The sequence below is a fragment of the Bos taurus genome, chromosome 16 (assembly GCF_002263795.3).
Source record: "Bos taurus isolate L1 Dominette 01449 registration number 42190680 breed Hereford chromosome 16, ARS-UCD2.0, whole genome shotgun sequence".
NCBI lineage: Eukaryota > Metazoa > Chordata > Mammalia > Artiodactyla > Bovidae > Bos > Bos taurus.
Window position 1 is genome coordinate 47,301,314 of NC_037343.1, and position 16,153 is coordinate 47,317,466.

The 16,153-nt window shown below is 53.9% G+C and overlaps 1 protein-coding gene across 7 annotated transcripts in view; it reads right to left on the bottom strand.

Annotated features, from left to right (window-relative positions):
• KCNAB2 (potassium voltage-gated channel subfamily A regulatory beta subunit 2) overlaps window positions 1-16,153 on the bottom strand; it is a 95,993-nt gene that overhangs the window by 72,164 nt on the left and 7,676 nt on the right. The window contains exon 2 of one of the 7 annotated variants that reach the window (XM_059875495.1): window positions 468-642. The exons of 4 other annotated variants lie outside the window; for them this stretch is intronic. The gene's annotated coding sequence lies outside the window, so the exon portion shown is untranslated. Of the gene's footprint in view, window positions 1-467; window positions 643-7,788; window positions 8,658-16,153 lie in introns of those variants that run through there. 2 more of the 7 variants (XM_059875496.1, XM_059875498.1) reach the window with 2 other exon arrangements.

Genomic DNA, 16,153 nt, shown 5'->3' on the forward strand with positions numbered 1-16,153 from the left:
TGGAGGAGGAAATGGCAACCCACTCCAATATTCTTGCCTGGATGAACTGATGGACAGAGGAGCCCGGCAGCTGTGGATGAACTGATGGACAGAGGAGCCTGGCAGCTGCAGTCCATGGGGTCGGAAAAAGTCAGATATGACTGAGCGACTGAGCACTTTCCTTCATATGAATTTTGGGGGACACAGACATTCAGGCCAGAACACCAATTCACGTATCAGCTATGACTGCTCTCATGTCATGTGGCAGAGCTGAGAAGCTGGGACAGAGGCTGCACAGACTGCAAGGCTAAAATGCTTACTTTCTGGTCCTCTGTAGAAAAGGTTTGAAGAGCCCTGTTTTAGGAGTTACTGAGGCGACACCTCCCTCCTTGAGCAAAGGGGCTTTGGGCAACCTTCACACACACCCTTTGGAGGCACAGACCCCCTGCCCCCAGCAGGACTCCACCCCCATCACTGTGAGCACACACCTGTTTCCTGGGTCCACGTCTCGGGCAGTACCTCTCTCCACGTGGTGCTTCAGTTGAGTGAGGTCACCGTAGAAAGCGCTCAGCCAGGCCCCCATGGGAGCTCTTGGTCCCTGTTCATCTCGTGCGGTTAGGTGAGCTTGGATGGTTTGGTGGTTTTCAAGCCAACTCTGGGATTCTGTTGAGTTTTTAGCATATGAGATCGCAACCTCCTCTCTGGGGATTGGACGCTAATCCAGTTTAATAACTGATACCCAGAAGGAGAGTCATCTCAAAGGCGGTGTGATGTGCAGCGTCTCGCCCGGCTCTATTCAAAACCTCTCTTGGGGAGGGGGGGCAAATGCAGGAGGTGTATTTGTCAATGCTGGTGGCTGGAGGGGCCCCAGGTCATGGTTTGGGGGATTCCTCACTGGTGCACACTAGCTCTCCATCCTGTAGTCCCCACCCAGGTCATGTCAGGAGCGAGGGGTCTCTTGGAGGCGTCACAGAAATGCAAACCTTCACGGTTGAAAAGCTCCTTGTGGTTTTTCTCCTCTTCCTGGGAGATACCTTCCTGGTGACGTGTTATGCAAACTTTCCAAGTGCTCCACACAGGCCATGAGAAAACGCCTACTCAGAATGATGACTGGGCACTACAGTCTGTCTAAAGAGTCCTTTCCTTCCCAAGTGGTGGATGTGTTGCGAGGCTCAAGGTTTGAAAGGACTCCGTGTGACTCATGGAGTGGGGGGTGGGCCCCAAGGACATCACAGGAAAGAGGACCCCCAAGAGGGCCTGCTCTGCCTTGCCCTGTGGGGGCCCACCTGTTCCTCCCCCTCAGATGTCCGGGGAATAGAGCAGGGAGGGTGGCTAGCAGGTGGGGCCCAGGGCTTTCCTGCGGCTGTTAACCTTCGGGGTCTGAGGTTAATCATGTGACTCAAATGTGTCTACCCCAAAGATGTTCCTTGCATGAGAGAAAGCAAATTACTGCAGAATCTTTTTTGACTCAAACGACATCTCCAAAGCCCTAACCAACATCAGCAATCTGAAACACCACCAAACAAACCCCCATTGTTGGGAGATGTCTTTTGATGGATTGGATACCCCTCTGGATGTTGGAGCATCTGATGAAAGACATCTATGGTGGGGACCAAAGCCTGTGCAGCGAGGGGCCAGAGGGCGATATTTTGGGCTTTGTGAATCTCTGCCCTGTGAAAGCAGCCAGAGACAATTTGTGAATGAGAGGGTGTGGCTGTATGTCAATAAAACTTTATTTATAGGGATTTCCCTGGCAGGCCATTGGTTAAGACTCTGAGCTTCCACTGCAGGGGACATGGATTCCACCCCTGGTTGGGGAAATAAGATTCCGTTTGCCAAGAGGCATGGCCAAGAAAAGAAAAAACAAACAAAAAACTACTAAACCTTTACCTACAAAAACAGGGACTTTTCCTGGTGGTCCAGTAGTTAAGACCTCACCTTCCAATGGAGGGGATGTGGGTTTGATCCCTGGTTTGGGAGCTAAGATCCCACATGCCTCTCAGCCAACCCCCCCCAAAAAAAACATAAAACAGAAGCAATATTGTAACAAATTCAGTAGACCTTAAAAATGGCCCACATCAAAAAAATTAAAACAAAAAACAAAAAACAGGTGGTAGGCTGGATCTGGCCCTCCGGTCATAGTTCGCAGAACTTTTATCTCTAAGGACTGAGGCTGAAGCTGAAGCTCCAATACTGTGGCCACCTGATTCCCAGAGCTGACTCATTAGAAAAGACCCTGATGCTGGGAAAGATTGAGGGCAGGAGAAGGGGACAACAGACGATGAGATAGTTGGATGGCATCACCAACTCAATGGACATAAGTTTGAGTAATCTCCAGGAGTTGGTGATGGACAGGGAGGCCTGGTGTGCTGTAGTCCATGGGGTCACAAAGAATTGGACACAACTGAGCGACTGAACAACTATTAAAAGAGGTGACATCCACCAAAAAAAGATGGAGTGTGGATCCTTACAAGATCCATGGCACTCGCAGCTCTGCTCTGTCCTTTTGTAGGGACATTCTGGTCAGGAAGGGGACCCCCTCACTTATAGATGACTTTCATGCTGCCTGCTGGCCAAGCCTGTGCCCCCACTGCCTAGTGGGGTGCTGGGGAGGAGGGGAGAAGGCACAGAGTCACTGTGCCCCCTGAGTCCTCATTAACCTCTTTTACTTTGCTAGTAATTCTGATTTATCATTGGACTGCAGGCCTGATTAATCTGTTCCTAGTAATACACGTAAAGCCTCCCTCCTAACCGCTCGCCGGGGACAGCTGGCCACTGTTGCAGGCTGCTGCCTCTGATGTTGACTATTTTTGGTTCCTCTTCTTGCCTCATTTATTTTTGATTTGGGTTGCTCACACAGACTGTATGTTCTCTTTCCCGCTCCTGCACTGAGATGAAATAAGTGTAGAATTTTAAAATCCTGCTCATGGTGCCTCAACATGGCACCTGGAAGGTGCCATAGGAGGTGGGGCTGCCTGCCCTCGAGCTCTGGCCTGCAGCCTTGCGTCACTCTCCTCGACACAATGACCCGTCCACTCCTGGGGAAGGGCTGGGCCTTCAGCACCCTGCATTGACACTGGGCTTCGAATAGCTTGGGGTCCAGGACACCTGAGTGCCCTCTGAGGGGTGTGGATGGAGAAGGTACCAGACGTGCACCTGAGCAGCATCCTTGACTTCATCCTTGGGCGAGGACCAGTCCAAGCTGCTGGGGACTGAGTGCCGAGGTTCGAGGAGCCAGGATAAAGGCTTCTATGTGCACTCATTCACTTAGCGTTCACCCCACACCCTGTGAGGCTCATACTGCTTATTACCCATCACTGGTGATGGCTGGGAAACTGAGGCTCAGGGTGGGTAAGTCAGTCTGGCCATGGCCCCCCAACAGCCCTGGGAGTCCCTCCTCTGAACCACAGCTCTGAGCTGCCCCCCAGAAGAGAGGAACAGTCAAACACTTCCTCCCTACAAGGGTGAGACAGCGTGCTTTCCAGGGTGAGAGTAGAAAGGGTGGGGGGACAAAAGGCAGAGTCAGGCGGGAGGTCTCATTAGGAGACCATCGATGATCCAGGTGGGAGCTGGGGAGGCCCAGGCTGGGGTGGCCGGGTGACTGGTGGAGTTGGGAGGTGGAGACCAAAAAGCCAGCTCTTAGGTGGATGTGGGGCCTTAGAGGAAGGTGGGGGTGCAGGGTGACTCTCAGGTTTCTGCAGAAGAACTGCCAGCTCCTGAGATGGGGGAAGTGGTGGGGTGCAGCAGGTTGGGGGTGTTCTGGAGACTGGTGGTGGCTGCGTCCAGTCTGAGGAGTGCATGGAACACCCATGTGGGGCTGGGGTTCTCCTCCCCTCTCTTCTGTCACTGAGCCTTGGCAGGTGCCACCCCTCTGCCCAGGACACTCTTACTGTGTGTCCCCACTCAGATGTCACCTCTCCAGGGGCCCATCCATCATGTCAGCATGTGCATTTCCTGAGGAGCTTGTACCCTAACCTGTGGAGACACCACCTGGCTGTCCTCCAACCAGACGGTGAGCCCACAGGGCAGCCACTGGGTCAGTCTCATTCCCTGGGGAATCCTTTGTCCTGGGACATGGTGGTGCTGAACATGTGCAGGCAGGTCACACCCACTCAGCATGATCATGTGCTCCTTCTTCCTGCAACCTCAGCACCTCCTCCAAGGGGTTTCATGGTGGGAGAGTGCAGCCCACACAGGCCCAGGTTGGGACTGCAGGCCATCACTGGACTTGACAGTCTCTATCAGGTGTGGAGTTCCTGACCAGGGTGACCCTTGGTTCATGACGCATGTACAGAGGCAGGTATGCATGCATAGACATAGAGCACATGTATATGCATGTGAGAACATGTATATACACTTGCACACTATCTCTACCATCTCCACCTTCATCATCTCCACCAATTTCATGACCTTCACCGTCTTCACTTCCATCACTTCCACCACCTCCATCTCCACTCCCTCCGCCACCTTCATGTCCATCACCTCCACCACTTTCATCTTCATCACTTCCACCTCCACCACCTCTAGCACCTCTACAACTTCCACCTCTATCACACCCTCCACCTTCACCCCAGGCTGCCTCCGCTTCCTCCAAGCACTGCTATTTTGGAATCTCCCCTGCTGAACAATGCTCTGAGCTTAAGTTCTCACCTCCATGCCCATGAGCCCACAGATGCATCTCCATCCCACCCCTCTGACCTGAGGCCCTCTGACCTTGGCTGCCTGTTGGCTCCATCCACATGGCTTCCTCTGGAACATTCTCTCTCTTGCCCATCTTCACTGCCAGCCTCGGGTTGTCCGCCTGTCACCAGAGTCCCATTCCCTGATGCTCCTGTACCTATGGTAGCCCCAACACCTGTTCCTGCCACTCCCCCTGGGGGAGCAACATCATCTGCTGGCAAAGTCACCAGCCTTGGGGTCCAATGCCATGGCTGCTTCTCCAGCCTGCCCCGGTCACCCCATACTATTACACTACAGTGGTTAACCAACAGTGGGGAGGAATTGACACTTTTAATTTCTAACACCTCTGTTATTCATATCTTCTAAATGACCTTCCTTGATGCCCCAAGAAGCAAAGAGCTGGGGCAGGTCTACTTGACTCCAAAGTCAACATTCTTAAGGCCACTTCCTGCCATTTTTTCCAGACTCTCAGATGATTCCTGGAGAAGAATGCTCTCTACAGCTTTCCGGTCTAAATCTTTGACATTCGAATACCAGCCCAGCCCCTGGGCACCCTCATCCCCAATAAAATCTCCCTCTCTTGCCTAAATCCAACTGGGGGATACAATGTACTACCCACCCCTCTTCCCCTTAGGCTTTCCAACCCCTTTTATTTACCTGAGCAGGGATGAGGAAGGACTTGTTAACTTGCCCTTGGAACATGAATAACCCTGGACCAGGTATTCCACCTGTGACCAGGGGAATGGGGATGATTGGAGGGGGAGGGGCAGGCAGCAATTCCCCAGTTCCCCGAAAACAATCGCTATGAGATCCCCAAGACAGGGATTTTTCAAAGTCTGTGTGTTCTGGTCATACTTCAGATAGTTCTTGAATCTAAAATTTATCTACTTATTTTTCTAGTGATCTCTAAATTATGACAAGTAATGTTGGCTTTCCCTTGATTGCAGGAACAGCGAGTTTCATTTCAAAATAAGCCTATTTAAGAAGAAAGTTTAACCATCTAAAAGAGAAACGCAAACTCAGAAACAGATCTGGCTGTGTGCACATATGACTCATAGCAGCAGATGAAAGGCCGGTGGCTGGAGTGTGGAAATACTTGCCAAAGACAGAGACAGGCAGACAGACAGAGAGACAGGGGGACCAGAGTACAGGAGAGACAGTGCTTCCTGAACCTGTGGCCTCAGAATCTCATCTCCGGAAGTCCCAGGAGGAGGTGCATAGACTGCACAGGGCAAAGTGAATTCTGGGTCAGCATGCAGTCCTTTCTTTTTTTTTTTTAGAACTAATTTAAAATCCCCCTTTGTGAAAGTGTATCAGAGTTCCTCCCATTATAGGAAGTTTATCCAGACAGTCTAGGGAGAGACCAGAACCCCGGCAGGATGGAGCACTCCAGGCCAGCCCTGGGGAAGTGCTATAATGACGGCCTGGGTGCGGGATGTGCCTCTGAAGGTGTGTGTGTGTGTGTGTGTGTGTGTGTGTACACACACACAAGCACACATGTGCATACACACACAGACACACACACGGGCCCACTCTATCAGCCGGCAGCCCAAGGTCTGCTGTCCGTTCACATACCCCGTGAGATGCCAGGGAAGCCCTTTCCTCCCACCGCCTGTATGCTCCACCCTGGCCAGTCCAGGAAGGTGGCACCGAGCTCCACATGTGGAAGGACCTGCAACCTCATGGTCAATGTCCCAGACCAGCACCGAGCAGCCTCCTGCTGCTCTGAAAAGCAGATGCTCCACAGGGCCAGTGAAGACGAAGGACTCAGGTCTCCACCAGGTAGGCGGTGATAGCCACAAGGTCCTGAGAGCCATCTGGGTGACTCGGACATCCAGTCAGAGAACATTTCAAACATAGCCTCAGAGAGTGTGCCCCATACCTCTGGGGGGAGGCAGAAGGGCTGGGCCCGTTCCCACCTCCCCTGGGATGAAGTGTACCCAGGAGTGTGTTTGCTCTCCTCTCTCTCCTGCCTCAGTGGATCCTCCCAGAGTGATGGAGGAGGGGCTGCTCCCTCTGGGAAGCCAGGCCACAATCAATTCAACAGGCATCTCCCCACCAGGTAGCCCAACATGAAGCAGCCCCTTGGAGGAGGCTTGGGGTCGGGGGGCCCCACACAGTGTGAGATCTGAGTGGGGGTGTGCTGGGGGGCAGAGCTGTGTCCCCAACATTCCCCCACCCCTGCTCTCTTTTCATGATGAGAGCATCTCTCCCCCATTCTGGTGCCAGGAGCTTGTCCTTCAGGGGGAGAGGGTCTTAAACATAAAGAACAGTGGGACCAGAGAGCTCTGTCCCCTGTGCTGGCCACCATCAGGGGGACAGGGGCTTCCTGCTGCAGAACAGGGACTCAGCTGACTGCCTGGAGGGCCTTTCCTTGTGAAACCCAAGCTCTGCCCTTCATCCCAAAGAGAAAAAGAACTGCAGGTCTAAATGGCCCACCTCCAGGGTTCCCTCCCCACCGGTGCTGGTGAGAAGATCTGGGTGAGGCTGGACTCCCCCTGCCCTGCCACTCACCAGCTCCCTGGGGGGCGGTTTGCAATCTCAGAGGACTCCAGGCAGCACCCAAGGGCAGAACTGAGCCCAGGGCACTCTGCGGCCAGCACGGTGCGCATCTCCAGTCGGTTGGCTGAGGCTGCAGTGCTGCGAGTACCTGGCTGGGGCGTCAGAGACAGAAGCTCTGCATCCACCTCTGAGCGAGACAATCAATGAACCCAAGAACTGCGGTTGCGGGGAGGGGGCAGGAGGTCCAAGCACACGCATACCCTTCCCCCAAGTGGTCAGACCAACAGTGAACCTGGTTTTCCCCATTCTTCAAAGGGCATCCTGAATAGAAGGGACAGAGAAATGTCTCCTCACCTATAACAGTGGACTGGGGTCTTTCCAGCTGAGTCAAGGTGGGAGGAAAACACAGAGTTGGGGGTAGGGAGGAAGGACCACCCCCCCCCCCCCCCCCCCCCGCCTCCTGCCGCCAGTGATCAGGGCTGCGATTCCTGCAGTGATTCAAAGCCTGACTCAGCAGAGACACGGGAGAGAGCAGAGGCGGTCCCAGCTCTCGGCAGGCGGATGGATGAAGCAGCTCCAAGCTGCTTCCCTGGTCGGGGGAGAGGGGTGGGTTTTTTAACTGCTTACCCCCCAGGATGGCAGCAGAAGGGAGAGGCTGGCATGCTGGTGTCCCCCTGACAGGCAGTCTCAAAGCTGGTCTCTCCAGTCTAAGTGGACGCACTGGCGCCCTCTTGTGCCACCAAGCAGTCCCTGGACACACAGTCCCCAGTCCCCTCCCCCAGTCATGCTGGAGTCTCTTTCTCTCTAGGGCTCTGGATGACCTGGGGCCGGGAGGCCTTGGGGAGTGGTGGGTGTTCTCACCTCACCCGCGGTGGTAACACTGAGGGGCTGGTGGTGGGCTGTGGGGATGGGGGCCGCCTACTTCTGGCCAGTGCTGCTCAGGGACCTCTGGCCACCGTGTCCAGCTAGCCTCTCCCCTGTACTTGGCACAGTCAGTGCCTGGCACAGCATGAGGCTGACTATCCGTGGCTGATCCCCGGAACTTTGCATGATCACACACACGGCGGTGCTGGACCCCTGGAATTCAGGTGGATTTTAATGGTGACCCTTAGGAGATGCTGGGGGATGGACCTTGTTGTCTTTTGTAGAGGGAATAGGGAGGCTGAGAAAAAGGCTGCTCGCCAGTGTCTGATGGATCCGACTAAACACTGTAGCATAAACTTGCCCCTCCCTGGGGAAGCACAGACTCACATCCTGAATATGGGGGGCTCTCTGAATGCCTCCCATCTGCCCTTGATGGAACACGCTGTCCTGTCTCACCTGCTTACCCTGTCACCCACAGTTGAGCTCTGTGAGGCCTCCCCAGGCTGCTTGCCCACTGCTCTGAGGCCAGGAGGAGACTCTGCCCTCTAAGCACACTGGCAACTGTGGACAGGGTGACTCCATACTGGATCCCATTCCTCATCATGGGCCCCAGCTCTGGGTGCAACTGCTGGCTTTTCAGTAGGGTGATCCAACTCAACCCAGCTCAACCCCAGGTCCACCTGCCACCCTTCCACTTTTGCCCCGTAGACAGTAACACCTGACATGCAGTCCCTCTCAACGACGAAGAATCAGAAGACCAGAAAGAAAACCACAGAGGGGGCTCTGGGGGCAGTGGTGGGAATCAGTGGCAGAAACCTGCTGTAGTGGCTCAAACCATGTCCCTGCCCATCAAAGAAGTGAAGTGAAGTGAAGTGAAAGTTGCTCAGTCGTGTCCGACTATTTGCGACTCCATAGACTATACAGTCCATGGAATTCTCCAGGCCAGAATACTGGAGTGGGTAGCCTTTCCCTTCTCCAGGGGATCTTCCCAACCCAGGGGTTGAAGCCAGGTCTCCTGCATTGCAGGTGGATTCTTTACCAGCTGAAGCCCAAGAATACTGGAGTGGGTAGACTATCCTTTCTCCAGCGGATCTTCCTGACCTGCCCATCAAAAGACATGTCAAAGTCCTGATCCCTGGTACAGTTGAATATGCCCTTCTGCAGCAAAAAGGTTATTGCACATATAATTAAGGCATGTTATCTTGGATTGGGGCTTCCTAAGTGGCTCAGTGGTAAAGAATCTGCCAGGAGACATGGATTTCAATCTCTGGGTTGGGAAGATCCCTGGAGGAGGAAATGGCAACCAACTCCAGTAGTCTTGCCTGGGAAATCCCATGGACAGAAGAGTCTGGTGGGCTACAGTCCACGGGGTCACAAAGAGTCGAACATGACTGAGCTCCTGAGCATGTGCAGGCACATCCTGGATTGACCTGTGTGTTAGTCACTCAGTTGTGTCTCACTCTTTGTGACCCCGTGGACTGTAGTCTGCCAGGCTCCCCTGCCCATGGGATTTCCTAGGCAAGACTACTGGATTAGGTTGCCCTGCCTTCTGCCAGGGGACCTTCCCGACCTAGGGATCGAACCTACGTCTCCTGCATCTCCTGCACTGCAGACAGATTCTTTACCACTAGCACCACTTGGGGCGGACCCTAAATCCAGTGACAGGTTTCCTTACAAGAGGAGAAGACACAGATGCAGAGAGGGAGGCATGGGACGGAGGCAGAGTTTGGGGTGATGCATCTACCAAAGCAAGGAGGGCCAGGGATGGCCAGTGATGCCAGATGTCGAGAAAGGCCTGGAGCAGACTCAGAGCCTCCACAGGGAACCAGTCCCGCAGGCACCTTGATTTTAGACTTCCAGCCTTCAAAGCGGCCAGCGAACAAACATGGCCATTTTGAACTCCTCCACTTGTGGTCATCTTCTCCAGGAGCCCTGGGAAGCAGACTCACCAGCCACCCTTGGAAACCCCCTAACCTTAGCAGGTTGTAGGTGGAAGCTGCTCTCTCTGGGGGTTGTGACCCTCTGCTGGGGCCCTGTGCCCCCAGCCCTGGTGCAGTTCCACACCTTGAGGGGAGTGGGTGTCTGCAGGCAAATTTCTGCAGCTCTCTTGCGTTAGTGAATAGGCTCCTGGGGCTCTCCCCACTGTCAGGGGACTGTAAGAATAAACAACAAATGATTTCAAAGAGGATTACACTGCTGGGACCACATGACAGAGGCATGAAAGATTAATATCTTGCCCATGCAGCACTACACTAGCAATTCGAAAGCCAGCTTTACTCCATCTCATCCATTAAAGGCTCTGTTGAATTAAAAGGGATGCAAAAGGAAGCCATCAGGCACTGCGCCTTTGCAATCTTGTAATGAACAGGAAAAAAAAATGCATTTTTAAATGAAAATACTCATTGAGGGTGAAGCTGTGAGGAAGCTACTCCAGTGAGGCGTTGCTGCTTTGGGGGTGTGCGGCACAATTTTCTCAGAAAGTTATCAGGTAACAGAGGCCCAGAGCCTGGGATCCAGAAATCCTACTTATTTAAACATAACCTAACCATTCAAGGTCCGTCTAGTCAAAGCTATGGTTTTTCCATAGTCATGTATGGATGTGAAAGTTGGACCATAAAGAAGGCTGAGCCTCAAAAAATTGATGCCTTTGAATAGTGGTGCTGGAGAAGACTTCTTGACAGTCTCTTGGACAGCAAGGACATCAAACCAGTCAATCCTAAAGAAACTCAACCCTGAATATTCATTGGAAGGACTGATGCTGAAGCTGAAGCTCCAATACTTTGATCACCTGATGAGAGGAGCCAACTCACTGGAAAAGACCCTGATGCCGGGAAAGATCAAAGGCAGGAGGAAAAGCGGGCAACAGAGGATGAGATGGTTGGATGGCATCACTGACCCAATGGACATTAATTTGAGCAAACTCCAGGAGATAGTGAAGGACAGAGAAGCCTGGAGTGCTGCAGTTCATGGGGTTGCAAAGAGTCGGACATGACTGAGCAACTGAACAACAACCATTCAAGAGGAAATAAACTTAGATGCACACCAGTGCTCATGATGGCACTATTGGGAAGGGTGAAAAATTGCTAAACCCCTAAGATCATGTTTAAGTGAATTATGGAAAAATGATGGGATGTGAGTCAGTTTCTTGCAGTGATGACTCCCTGTTGGGAAGGTGCTCAGGCAGTGATGTGAGTCAGGGAAGTGGAGAGCCCCACGATTCTGCCGGCAGGAGGGGAAAGCATCCAGGACGTGGGGAGGGGGTCCCACCTCCCAACTGCATCACTGCTGACTCAGTGACCCCCTTCTGGTGGGGTGTTTGTGTGTATGAGGCAGGGGAAGACAGACTCTAGGGGTAGCATGGGGAGTCCCACGTGGGGCTCTGCCAGCACCAAGCTGGGGGCTGGGCTGGGCCTTCTTGTGCTTTCCCCTTACCAGGCATCCTGGCCACTCTGGCCCAGGGGCAAGGCCACGAGTGAGGTGATCCGGGGCCCAGAGTCCTCTGGTGGCTGTGAGACCTGAGATTGAGCACGAAACTCGTTCTCACCCATGAAGCACCAACTTCTGGAGTAGCTGGAGGATTAAGAGTAAATGCTCATGGGTTTCAGCAAGAGCCTGACAGAGCAAATCCCGGACCAAGGGCAGCTGCTGATACAAATAAGGACAGGAGAGTCACCACCCTAGCTCTCTCTTCTGCATCATCATGGTCATCATCACTGCTGTCATCAGCAACATGATCGGCATCATCGACACCACCACCATCTTCACTACCATCACCACCGATCCCATCAAGACCATCCCCACCAGCACCATCATCATGGTCATCATCACTGCTGTCATCAGCAACATGATCATCATCCTCATCAGCACTACCATCATGGTCATCATCATTGCTGCCATCAGCAACATGATCGTCATTCTCATCACCACCATCTCCATCATCATCCCCACCAGCACCATCATCACCACTACCGTCACCACCAGCATCAGCATCCTTTTCCAGCATCATGTGAAGTGCCTGCCTCCTTTCTGGAGCAGGGCAAAGGCTTTCGGTCATCTAGCCTCCCTCCTGGAGACCATCAGCTTCCCTGGAAACCTGCCCATGGGACATGGCCTTCTCTGTCTGCCACCTGGGACCACTCAATCGGGATGCCCCGGGATGGTTTCTGCAGTTCGAAGGAATTATCTCCACATGATTAAGTGGCTCTGCTATAAACACATGAATGTGGCTGCTGGGCACTGAGCATGTGGTCTGTTTGTGGAGGCTGCCGGGTTGCAGGACACGGCTCATCTGTCCAGATGCCAGGCGGCTGGGAGCCTGTGGCCATCAGCCTGTGATGCCAGTCCCTGGACCATAGCTGCCTCAGCACACAGGCTCTGACACCTGGCTTTGTCTCACCCTCAGCTGCAGGGGTGTATCCCTGCCGACTGCCACCTCTGGCTGGGTGCCAGGTCCCAGAGGCCACGGCTGCTTTGCCTTCCCTGGGGCACTGCCTGTTGTTCAAGGTGCGGCAGGATTGTGCCCCAGGATATGATACTTTGCAGACGATCCATCAATGGAGCGGTCTGCCTGAGGGAGATGGAATAAGGGAGCCCACAGTGGGAACAGCCTGTGCCTGCTTCCAGGTAGCCCAGGCCTGGTCCCATGGCTTCAGCTCAAGGACTCAAAGATCACCAGGTGGCCAGTGCATTGCAAGTCAGCTCCTCCAAGCAGGGACTCCGGAGGTTCCTGGGGCAGATGAGTGGACAGACGGGGAGGCAGGAGGGCAGTGCCAGAACCGGCACTAGGACTTCATTCCTGGAATGGAGCCTCACAAGAAACAGAGGGGTGGAGGGTGCTCAGGACTGTGGCATCACCTCTCCGCAGCTCTGAGCCCTGGAGATGTGAACACAGTGAGGGAATGGGTTGTGAGGGTGGGCCTTGGACACCTGCAATGCAGTGGCTCGAAGGACCAAGGTTTCATGGAAGTCGAGGAAATCAGCCTGGGTCAGGTGAGATTTCCTTAGGCTTACAGGGAGGGTGACGGCCCTGGAGGTCCTACCCCACCAGCAATATTCACCCACGTGCGGCATGCTAAGTCACTCAGTTGTGTCTGACTCTGCGACCCCATGGATTGTAGCCCACCAGGCTCATCTGTCCATGGGATTCTCCAGGCAAGAACAGTGGGGTGCGTGGTTATTTTCTCCTTCAGGGGATCTTCCTGACCCAGGGATTGAACCTGAGTCTCTTATGTCTCCTCATTGGCAGGGGGGCTCTTCACCAGTAGTGCCACCTGAGAAGCCCATATTCACCCACATGAACAGAGCAGTGAGTGTCTATCTGGAGGACTAGGCACTGGCTGTCCGGTTAATGAAAGAAGGGAAGGGACTGAGTTGGGGGATGCAGGTGCACCCCAGAAGTGCTCTGATGAATGGAGGTGGTTCCGGGGATGCTCTGGCACTTGGTTTCTGCCCAGGGGTTTCACTTCTCTGATATTCCTGAGTGAGGTGGCAGCCACCAGCCTACCCTGTTCTGCCTTCTGGGAGGGTCCATCATTTCTGATCATTGCCAAGCACCTGCTTCTGCCATGCACCTGCCCCAGGGCTGAGCTGGGGGTACAGAGGTGACTGGACAGACATGACCTATCTTCAGGGGGCACATATTCTAGGAGGGACCAGACACTGGGAGCTCAGAGAGACTTATGGGATGCTGGCTGGGGGCTCAGGGAGTGGACACCAGCTGGCGGTCAGAGAGTTGCTTGGGGGCCCCATGCTGCCAACAAGTCTGATGCCTCCATGAACTCCAGTTTCTCTCTCCCTAAAACGAGTGGCTGGACCACATGGTGTCAAAGAGTAAGGAGCCCAAAGGGACTTTCTTGAGGACTGCTGGCTACTCGAGCTCAGCCCACCCACTCGATAATAAATTAAATAGACCCTATAACAGTTTATATGCCTGCTGGCTCAGGGCTGCTTTAGAGACCAGGGGCTCTGCATGAACCTTGGAGAAAGTGCCCTCTCATTCCCTCAAGGGACTGGGGAAGTGTCCCCTGACCTGTGCCCTCAGCCCCTGACCCAGGGCCCTTTGCTTGCAGAGGCCTGGGTGACTGGGGCTGCACCTGCCGCCCCCTCTCCTGCTGCTCACAAAGGCTGCTGCCCGGGGCCCATACGCCTGTACCGTGGGTCCCCGCCTGGCCCTCGGCATCCATACAACCCAGCAGGTGGCTGGAAGCCTCCAGCAGTTCCCCATTGTTACCATGGTTACCAGGCTACAGGAAGGTGGGGAGAAACCCTCTCCTCCACATCCCTCCCAGCAGTACCCCAGTGGGCTTTGCCAGAACCTTCCAGCCCTGGGTGAGGAAGGGAATGAGGGCCCAGCCTGATACACAGGCTTTCTGTGTGTGTTTTGTCGGGGGGCTGTGGCAATCATATTAGCTGAGCAGCTCAGGGCTCCCAAGGGAACTATGGGCAGGGGACAGGGTGGGGGCCTCCAGGGACTGTCAGCTCCCTCTCCCCCATTCTGGATTCATGACCCAGCTCAGACCCACAGAGGGGCCTCATCTGTTCTTTTGTTCTTTCCAAGGTCACGGGATGCCTGAAAAGCCATTGCAAATCCCAACAAAATAGCACCCCCTTTCTGCAGGGACACAGGTGCTCTGACTCTTAGGTGCAGAGATGCCTCCTTGTTTACACCCTCCTGTGTCCTGGCCAGGGCACATTTTTCCTTTAAAGATGAGTAGTGTCTTAGACTTCCCTGGTGGTGCCGTGGTGAAGACTCCATCATGCAATGCAGGGGACATGGGTTCGATCCCTGGTCAGGGAACTAAGATCCCACCCACATGTTGTGGAGCAACTAAGCCCATGCACCGCAACTACTAAGCCTACGCGCTCCACAGCCCTAGCCACAACTAGAGAGTCCAGGCAATGCGACAAAGGATGCCGTGAGGATTCTGCATATGCCACAACAAAGATCAAAGGTCCCACATGCTGCAACTAAGACCCAACACAGCTAAATAAATAAATAAATATTAGAAAGCACAGACACCACTTTGCTGACAAAGGTCCATATAGTCAAAGTTACAGTTTTTCCAGTAGTTATGTACAGATGTGAGAGCTGGACCACAAAGAAGGCTGAGTGCTGAAGAACTGATGCTTTCTAACTATGGTGCTGGAGAAGACTCTTGAGAGTCCCTTGGACAGCAAGGAGATCAAATCAGTCAATCCCAAAGAAAATCAACCCTGAATATTCATTGGAAGGACTGATGCTGAAGCTGCAACTCCAATACTTTGGCCACCTGATGCAGAGCGGGCTCATTGGGAAAAACCCTGATGCTGGGAAAGATTGAGGGGAGGGGAAGGGGAAGACAGAGGATGAGATATTTGGATGGTATCACTGACTCAATGGACATGAGTTTGAGCAACCTCTGGGAGATAGTGAAGGACTGGGAAGCCTGGCGTGCCTGCAGTCCATGGGGTTGCAGAGTCAGACACGACTGAGCGACTGAACAACAACAAAAAATAAAGATGAGCAGTGCCTAGGACTTCCCTGGTCCAGTGGTCAAGACTCTGTGCTTCCAATGCAGGGGGTGTGGGCTCAATCCCTGGTCGGGGAACTAAGATCCCACATGCTGCTTGGTGTGACTCCTACCAAAACAGATGAGCAGCCTCCAAGATCTTTCCTCAACTAACCCCGCATCCCTCTCATGAGGACTCCCCCCAGCCCCCACACCACCGCTGCAACCACCAGCCATCTCTGCACCTTCGTATGTGGCTCTCCCTGCCCAGAAAGCCACCCTGTCCTTTCTCTGTCTTCAGGGAGAAGCACAGCAGCTCCATCCTCGCCTCCTCGCTTCCTGACCCTGTGGCTGCACCTTGTCCTGTCGTGTTGTGCCCACTGGGCCTGAGTGGCACCTCCATGGGTTGGAGCCCACACCTCCTCCCCCACTGACTGTGATTCCTGGGGGCAGTGGCCCTGTCTGTGCCCTTGTTTCTTGGGTCAGTGAAGGAAGGGGTGGAGCACAGGTGAGGATCAGGAGCAGGGTCGTTCCTACGAGCAACGAGAGTCCCTTGTGTAGTGGCGTCAGGCCCAGGGTGGCGGATGGGTCTCATCTGAACAGGCCTTTTGTTTAGGGCGTGGTCCACGTGTACCCCGCAG